Consider the following 8,434-nt stretch of genomic DNA (forward strand, 5'->3'; position numbering starts at 1 on the left):
CTTACCACTTTAGGGAGAGTAAAACATTGCCTGAAAGAATCACTGAAGAAATGGCCCCATGACTCAGGAAGATGGCCCAAATTCTCATTGATCAGAGTTCTTTTCTGAAGGAAGTTCCGGAACACATGTTATTCTGATGAATGTTCACAGCACCTTCTAAATAATTAACAAAAGTATATAAACAAAATCAGGTGATTGTCTCTACCCCCTTCCAGGTCCTCATTTGTGCACAAGCACCTCGTTGCTGGTTGATGTATCATTTCACCATCACTGTTACTGTCCCACCATCTTGCTTAGGAGTCCTCCTCGTTATTCATCCATACAAAGGTTTAGCTGTGACTCCAAGCTTGGTATTTCACCCTAAGTTGCCTTTTATCATAATAGTGTTTCTTGTGAAACATTATAAATCATGCTTTCTACCCCTAAAAAATTAACTAAGATTCTTTCTCTCACACACAAACGCTTCACACAGGAAGACTTTCTTTCTTTCTTTCTTTCTTTCTTTCTTTCTTTCTTTCTTTCTTTCTTTCTTCTTTCTTTCTTCTTTCTCTTTCTTTCTTTCTTCTTTCTCTTTCTTTCTTTCTTTCTTTCTTTCTTTTTCTTTCTTTCTTGCTGCCAATACCTTATTCCTACCTACAGAAATCTTGGCAGAGTTACTCTTTTCTTTCAAAGGGTTGGGAGTGTGTATGTGTGTTTAATTCTACTCCAGTTAGTTCCTATTTCTCTCTGTTGTTTATCTACAGTCAAAGATATATTTTTTATAGATTTGTTTTACTTTGATTGTGGTTTTCATTGAATAAGATTCTTAACTAAGTATGTAAAGACAATTTCCTGAAAAATTTCATGGCTCCACGCAGCTATTGACTTGAATCCAGATTGATAAATCTGCTCTGAGAATCTGCCGTGTGTCTGTCATCCCTGCCTCACCCCAAACTCATTTCCTGCTGTGTAAAACTCTTGAAATAGTTCAAGCAAAATAACCCTAAGAATACAGCAAACTATGTGCTTTTCTCAGAGGGGAGCATTAGTTCATGGGTTGCCAGGAGTTTATTTCTGAGTAATTCTCAGATAGAGCACTTGCCAAAAAAATGCCATTTAATGTTTCAGTTGAGGAGCGATTTATTTTCAAAAAGATTTCCAGATGTTCACATTCACTTTAAAAGGCCATGTTTTTTTATAAAGCAAATGACCTTGACTTGCAGTTACTCTATCAAGTTACGCACTTTTGTTTAATGTATTTAAAGAAAAATGCCCCGTTTGCTGTGCCTCCTGATCATCTTAGCTCAGGAAATCCCCATCGTGAACGCACTTTGAGTCAACAGTGCAAGAGTCTGGAGGCTGCGCAGGAGACTTGCACCAGCCACATCTGCTTCTGGTCTGTGTAGCTCTGGTGAAGGCTGCCATGCTGCGGCTGGGGCTGCTCGTGAGAACTTTGTCTTTTCCAGCCTCCCACTAACCAAAGAAAGGAGGGGGCTGCACAGCACAGTGACCTCTGGTGTATCATGCACGTCTCGTGTAAACATGTTCCTCGGAATGTATGCTGTATTCAGAGGGGGACACCTTTAATTCATTAAGATGACAGGAGAAGAATGTGTATACACTGTGGACTGGACTTTCAAATCCTGATTTTGCTAATACATAAAATGACTATAAATGGTGTGCTATTCAATTGTATCTATGTGAGATATAAACATGGAAAATCTAATTTCTAGGTGAAATTTGAAAACCGATTTAATTTATTTACACAAGAGACAGAAATTCCTGTTCTCCCTTAGAAATATTGAACTTACTACTTTGCATCTATTTAAACATCAGACTTATGCCCCTAGAAAAGAATAAAAAAACTCTCACACACACAAAAATAAAGTCTTATAAAGTAGTCATTCTCGGTTGAAAGCCAGCAGCAGTTTAATTGTGATTACTGGGAATAGCGTTGTAATTTACTGGCGTAAAGTGCACATTCCTATGAGGATGTAGAATAGTTTCCCAGTTAGTCACCTTTGAGCTGCCCTGTAATGCCTTCTTCGTGGATCAGAACGCCTTACCTACAGCCAGTGTGCACCATGGGACTTTCACTATGGATTCAAAAATGCTTCTGTTTAGATGCTTGCTCAAGATAAGGTTCTAGGAAGTTTGCCGTGATCATTAACAACAGAGCCGTCCCACTGGTTGGGCATGAATTCCAGCTCTCCCATTTTCTGGGCGAGTGATTTCATGTCTCCTCATCTGCGAAGTCAGATCGTGTGGCTTCTCAGCACAGCTGGAATCAGTTAAGGACCAGGAGTATAGTGCTTAACAACATGAGAGTACTTGGTATTTTATTAATTACATTGCACTTATTTCTATTATGATTTTCATCAATTATAGGTCACCTTAATTATCAGTTGTGAGATTCTAGAGGTTTAATTATTTGCATGAAAAAAATCAAAGATAGTATTTGTTCCAAACTAGGTCCTTTAACCATTCTTTTTTAAATGACATTTTTAAAATTTTATTTTACATTCCAACCACAGTTCTCCTTCTAACGCCTCCTCCCTCCTGCCTCACCTCCCACTAGCCCACTTCTCATCCACTCCTCCCAAAGGGTAAAGGCTCCCATACTGACTCAACAAGGCCTGGCCCATTAAACTGAGGGAGGACCAAGTGTCTCCCCACACCCCGCATTAAGGTTGAGCATGGCATCCCACCATAGTGAAGTCTCCCACTATTAGTGTGTGGGGTTTAATGTGTGTAAATCGCACACCAAACACCACACACTCATATTAGGAGACTTCAACACCCCACTGTCACCAATGGATGGGTCTGCCAGACAGATTATTAACAGAAAAAAAGGGATAACAGATATTATGAATCATTCTTTCTTTTAAAGATACTATCACATCTCCTTAAGAACACACACATGCCGGGTGGTGACGGCGCATGCCTTTAATTCTAGCACTCGGGAGGCAGAGGCAGGCAGATCTCTGGGAGTTCAAGGCCAGCCTGGTCTACAAGAGCTAGTTCTGGGACAGGCACCAAAGCTACAGAGAAATCTTGTCTGAAAAAAAGAAAGAAAAGAAAAGGAAAGGAAAGAAAAGAAAAGAAAGAAAAGAAAAAGAACACACACACACACACAACATAGTATATATTTCCATCAGAGACCCACAGCAGGTGATGTTTCCCATTTCACAGAGCAGACAGAAACCAGGATGGCTGGGAACACGGCTGAGCTCCTGATGGCTGAACTGCGTGGCCTTCACTGTGTCCTATCACCACATCCCAAAGCTCAGCTGTGCCAATTGCATGCTCAGATGTGAACCACAGGGTGTTGGTTATAAAAACAGAGAGCCCTAAAACTCTGCTGCCAGGGAATGTGTAGCTATGTTTATAGCCAGTCAAATAGCCCTGACGAAGGGAATATCTATTTTCATCCCTGGTGCCAAGCAGAAAGCAATTTTTCCTGCCAAAGACGTTTGAAATAGCCAATTACTTCTTCCTATATGCCTTTAGTTTGGGCCCCGTGCTCCTGTTTGGTAGAAATTATGAAACTTTATAAAGGCTCCTACCTGAGTTTTCTTAGATTGGTTCATCACCCTTTCTGTCGTTGTTTTCCTGGCCTTCCCAGTAGATCCGTGCTTACTTCTGCTTTTGAGTTTTCTTAGAGAAGATTCGTCAGGAAAAAGTCTAGATCAGGGCATCATTTGCCCCAGTCCTCCAGGTTCCACATCTTACTCAACAAGAGTACTCCTTTGCGCTTGCAATGGAATACAGTTTAAAGCGAGCAATCTTACGGCAACACAGGGTGTAAGCCATCAGATAGGCTAAGTCTGAGCCTCCCTTTCCACTCAAGGAAAAAATGCAGGTAGAGGTCGCTTCTCACAGGCGATTTTCATTTGTCCTTTGCTTTCCTTTCCCAGGAGGCAAATGTTAAATATAACAGGGTTTCAGTCGGGGCTCTTTCTGTCCTAACCTCCCCAATGATCCCCCTCTTTCTTCATTAAAAATAATTTTTCATGCTGTTTATTCTGATCATTGTTTTCCCTCTTTGGTCTCCTCTCAGATTGTCCCCACCTCTCCACACTTTTGTTCTCTCTTTCTTTAGAAAATAAACAGGCCAATAAAAAAAATAACTGGAATAAAGCAAAACAAGTAGGCAAACAGAAAAGAAAAAGAGAAGAAAAGCACGAGACGCACATACACATGCAAACACACACACATGCATGCACACACACAGACACACACACACACACACACACACACAAACCAAAACAAAATCAAAGGCCATAATAGATAAGCAAAACACAAGCAACATAAAACTGCTGCACAGACAAAAGCATTATGAGACAAAATATCTCCAAAAATAGCAGTGAGTTCATTTTGTGTTGGTCACCTACTGCTGGGCATGGGGCCTCCCCTAAGTGTAGCTTGTACCCCCAGCGAGACTCCTTTGATGAAAACTAATTTTTCCTTTCCAGCACTTGTCAATTCAAAATAGCCTCTGGGCTGGGGATGGGTGTTCATGTCCAGTACCACTGTGAGTGTTGGAACTCCATCTGGCTTGTATCTGTGCAGGCATGCTGTCACAGTCTCTGCACCAGCCCTGTTGTGTCTAGAAGGCCTCAATCCCCCTCCATTTAAGTCTCCCTTCCCAGTTCTCCCCTCTTTCCATATTATATATCCCATTCCCTCACCTTAGAAGTTGCTTTTCTCCCAACTAGTTACTTACTCTATACCTAACCTCTACCCTTTCATGGATTGTAACATGCTTACTGAAGGTTAACAACCTAACATTTACTTATAAAAGAATACATATTATATTTTTATTTTGGGATCTGGGTTACCTCCCTCAGGATTATTTTCTCTAGCTCCACCTATTTACCTATGAATTTCATGATTTACTTTTTTTAAATGCTAAGACTCCATTGTGTAAATTTACCCCATTATTAATATTTATCATCTATTTATGGACATTTAATCTGTTTCCAATTTTGGGTCATTATGAATAAAACAGCAATGAACATGAATGAGAAAGTGTCTCTGTAGTAAGATGTAGAATGATCTGGGTATGTGCTAAGATTGGTACACCTGGATCTTTGGCTAGATCTATTTCCATCTTCCTGAGGAACTACAACACTGATTTCTCCATTGGCTGCGAAAATTTGCACTTCCACCAGCAATGAATGAATGCTCCCTTTTCCCCCACGTCCCTGCCACCATAAGCTGTCATTTGTTTTATTGATCATTACCATTTTGACTGATGTAAGATAAAATCTCAAAGGAGTTTTGATTTGCTTTTTCTCTGATGACTAAGGATGATGAACATTTGTGTTTTTTCAGCATTTTGTGATTCCTTTTTTGAGAATTCCCTGTTTAGGTCTGTACTCAGTTTCTAAATTGGACTATTTGTTCTCTTAGTATCCAGATTTTTTGAGTTCTTCGTAGGTTTTAGATAGTTGACCTATAGCAGATGTGTAACTGGTGACATTCTTTTCCTGTTCTGTAGCCTACCAATTTGTCCAAAGAGCAATGTCAATTTCCAGGCAGAAGTTTTAGCTTCATAAAGTTTCATTTATGAGTTATTCTTAGTTCCTGTGCTATCAGAAAGTCTTTCCTGTTGCAATGAATTCCAGGCCATTCTATTTTTTTGTTCTACAAGATTAAAGTATCAGGCTCTATGTTGAGGTCCTTGGTCAATCTGGATTGAATTTTGTGATAGGTGGCAAACATGGGTCTATTTTCATTCTTCTATATGCAGCCATCCAGTTTGACTGGCACCATTTGTTAAAAATACTGTCTTTTTTTCCAGTGTGTATTTCTGACTTCTCTGGCAAAAACTGGGTGACCAAAGGTATGCAGACTTATGTCTGGCTATTTAATTTGATTCCATTGATAAATGTGTCTATTTTTATGTGAATACTATAGTTTATATTATTGTTACTACAGTTCTGTAGGGAAAGTTTGGGCCAGGGATATTGATACCTTTAGCGGTTCTTTTATTATTCAGGATTCCTTAAGCTATTTTTTTTGTATTTTCATATGAAACCAAAAAATTTCCTTGCAATTTCTGTGAACAATTTTGTTGGAATTTTGGTGGGGACTGAATTCAATCTGTAGATTGTTTTTGGTAGGATGGCCATTTTCACTAAATCTAATAAAATACAAATCTACTAGAGTATAATCCAAAGATTAGGAGATCTTCCCATTTTTTGATACCTTCTCCAGTTTTATTGATGCCTTAAGCTTTTTATTATATAGATTCTCTTCTTGGCTACTTGCTTTTCTTCTTAGGGTTCTTTTTTTCCTGAGGTTGTTGTGAAAAGTATTGCTTTTTTTTTTAAGTTTCTAAGTCTGTCATTTGTATATAAAAAGGTTATTGATTTTTGCATGTTAATTTTACATACTCATACTTTGCTGGAAATGTTTGTCAACTATAGAAATGTCCTGGTGGAAATTTCTTGGATCATTTATATATAAAAGCATATCATCTGCAAATGAAGATACTTTGACTTCTTCCTTCCCTATTTGTATCCCCTTGACTTTCTTTGTTTTTCTTATTGCTCTAGATAAGACTTCAAGTACTGTGCTGAATAGGTATAGACGGAGTGGACAACCTTGTTTTGTTCCTGATTATAGTGGAAATGCTTTGAGTTTCTATTTAGGTTGTTCTTAGTTGTAGGCTTGCTTTAATATGTTGAGGCATTTCTATTGTATCCCTAGTCATGAACTGGTGTTGGATTTTTTTCAAGGCTTTTTCTGCATCTAATAAAATGATCCTGCCAGTTTTGTTTTTCAGCCTGTCTATGTGTGGATTATGTTTACCCATTTATATATATTGAACCATCTCTGAATGTGTGGGATGAAGTGTATTTAATCATTGTGGATGATCTTTTTGATGTGCTCTTGGCTTCAGTTTGTAAGCATTTTATTGAGAATTTTTCACTATGTCCATAACAGAAATTGTTCTATAATTCTCTTTTTTTGTTAGGTCTTTTTTTAAATCAATAACAATAACTTTATTTTCTAACAGGTAATTTTCCTATTGTTTTGGCATTTTCCTCTCAGAAAACACAAGTTTTAGAACTGGATCACTTGGCCCTTTCTCTTCTTGTCTCCTCCTAGTTCAAAATGCTTGCACCTCTTAATGGCCAGCATTCTCTTGGATCTGCAGTTGGGTCCACACACTCAAGCCTGAGCAGGATCTTCTTTGTGGTTTTGGCCTTCTTCCGGAAAATTGGCTTTGTCTGCCCACCGTAACCACTCTGCTCCCGATCGTAGCGCCGCTTCCCTTGGGCATACAGGGAATCCTTGCCCTTCTTATACTGGCTCACTTTATGAGGCTGATGCTTGCCACATTTCTTACAGAAAGTCCTTCGGGTTTTGGGTATGTTGACCATCTTTGCAGTAGAGAGTCTATCAGATAGAAACGAGAGACCGGGCATCTAAAACCACCGTCTACACCACGCAAGCTGGACGGGAAAGGGCTTGTTAGGTCTTTATGTATTAGTGTAACTGTGGCCTTGTAAAATAAATTAGGCAATGTTCCTTCTGTTTCTACTTTGTGGAATGGTGTTAACAACTCTTCATTGAATATCTGGCAGAATTCTGTACTAAACTTAACTGGCCCTGCTCTTTTTTTTTTCTTTTGGTTGGGGACTTTTAAGAACTGCTTCTATTTCACTAGGGAGTTATAAATCTGCTTAAATTGTTTATCTGATCTTGACTTAACTTTGGTATGTTTCTTGTATTAAGAAATTTTTTTTCTTTAAATTTTCAAATTTGTTGGAGTAGAGTTTTTTAAAGTATGTCCTTATTAGTCTCTGGCTTTCCTTGGTGTCTGTTGTTATGCCACCATTTTTGTCTCCAATGTTATTAATTTGGATCTTATTTCTTTGCCTTTTAGTTAATTTGGATAAGGGTTTGTAGAATGTATTCATTTTTCTCAAAGAACAACCTCTTTCTTTCACTGTTTCTTTCTGTTGACTTTTTTGGTTTCTCTTTTATTGATTTTAGCCATGAGTTTATTTCTGGCCATCTATTCTTTCTGGTTGTGAGTTCTTTTTCTTCTAGAACTTTGAAGTGTGCTGTTAAGTTACCATATGAGATCGCTACAATTTCTTTATGCAGGCACTTAGTGCTACAAATTTGCCTCTTAGAACTGCCTTCCTTGTGTCCCATAACTTTGGGTGTTATGTATTTTCATTTTATTCAATGTTTACTTCTTTCTTCATTTCTTTCTGGTTTTGGCTCAATTTTCATTCAGTAGTGAGTTGTTCAGTGTCCATGAGTTAGTAAGCTTTTTGTTGTTGTTGATAGCCAGTTTCAATCTGGTGGTCACGTAGAATACAGAGAATCTTATCTAATGAGACTTGCTTTGTGTCTCATGATGTGGTCAGTTTTGGTGAACATGCTGAGAAAAAGATGTTTGCTTGTTTGTTATTTTAGACTTCTTTTCTAT

General features: G+C 38.4%; 1 pseudogene; it reads right to left on the reverse strand.

Moving 5' to 3' along the window:
- Positions 1-7,053: 7,053 nt before the first annotated feature.
- LOC119800713 lies at positions 7,054-7,373 on the reverse strand (annotated as a pseudogene).
- Positions 7,374-8,434: the final 1,061 nt, after the last annotated feature.

This window comes from Arvicola amphibius, chromosome 1, assembly GCF_903992535.2.
Source record: "Arvicola amphibius chromosome 1, mArvAmp1.2, whole genome shotgun sequence".
NCBI lineage: Eukaryota > Metazoa > Chordata > Mammalia > Rodentia > Cricetidae > Arvicola > Arvicola amphibius.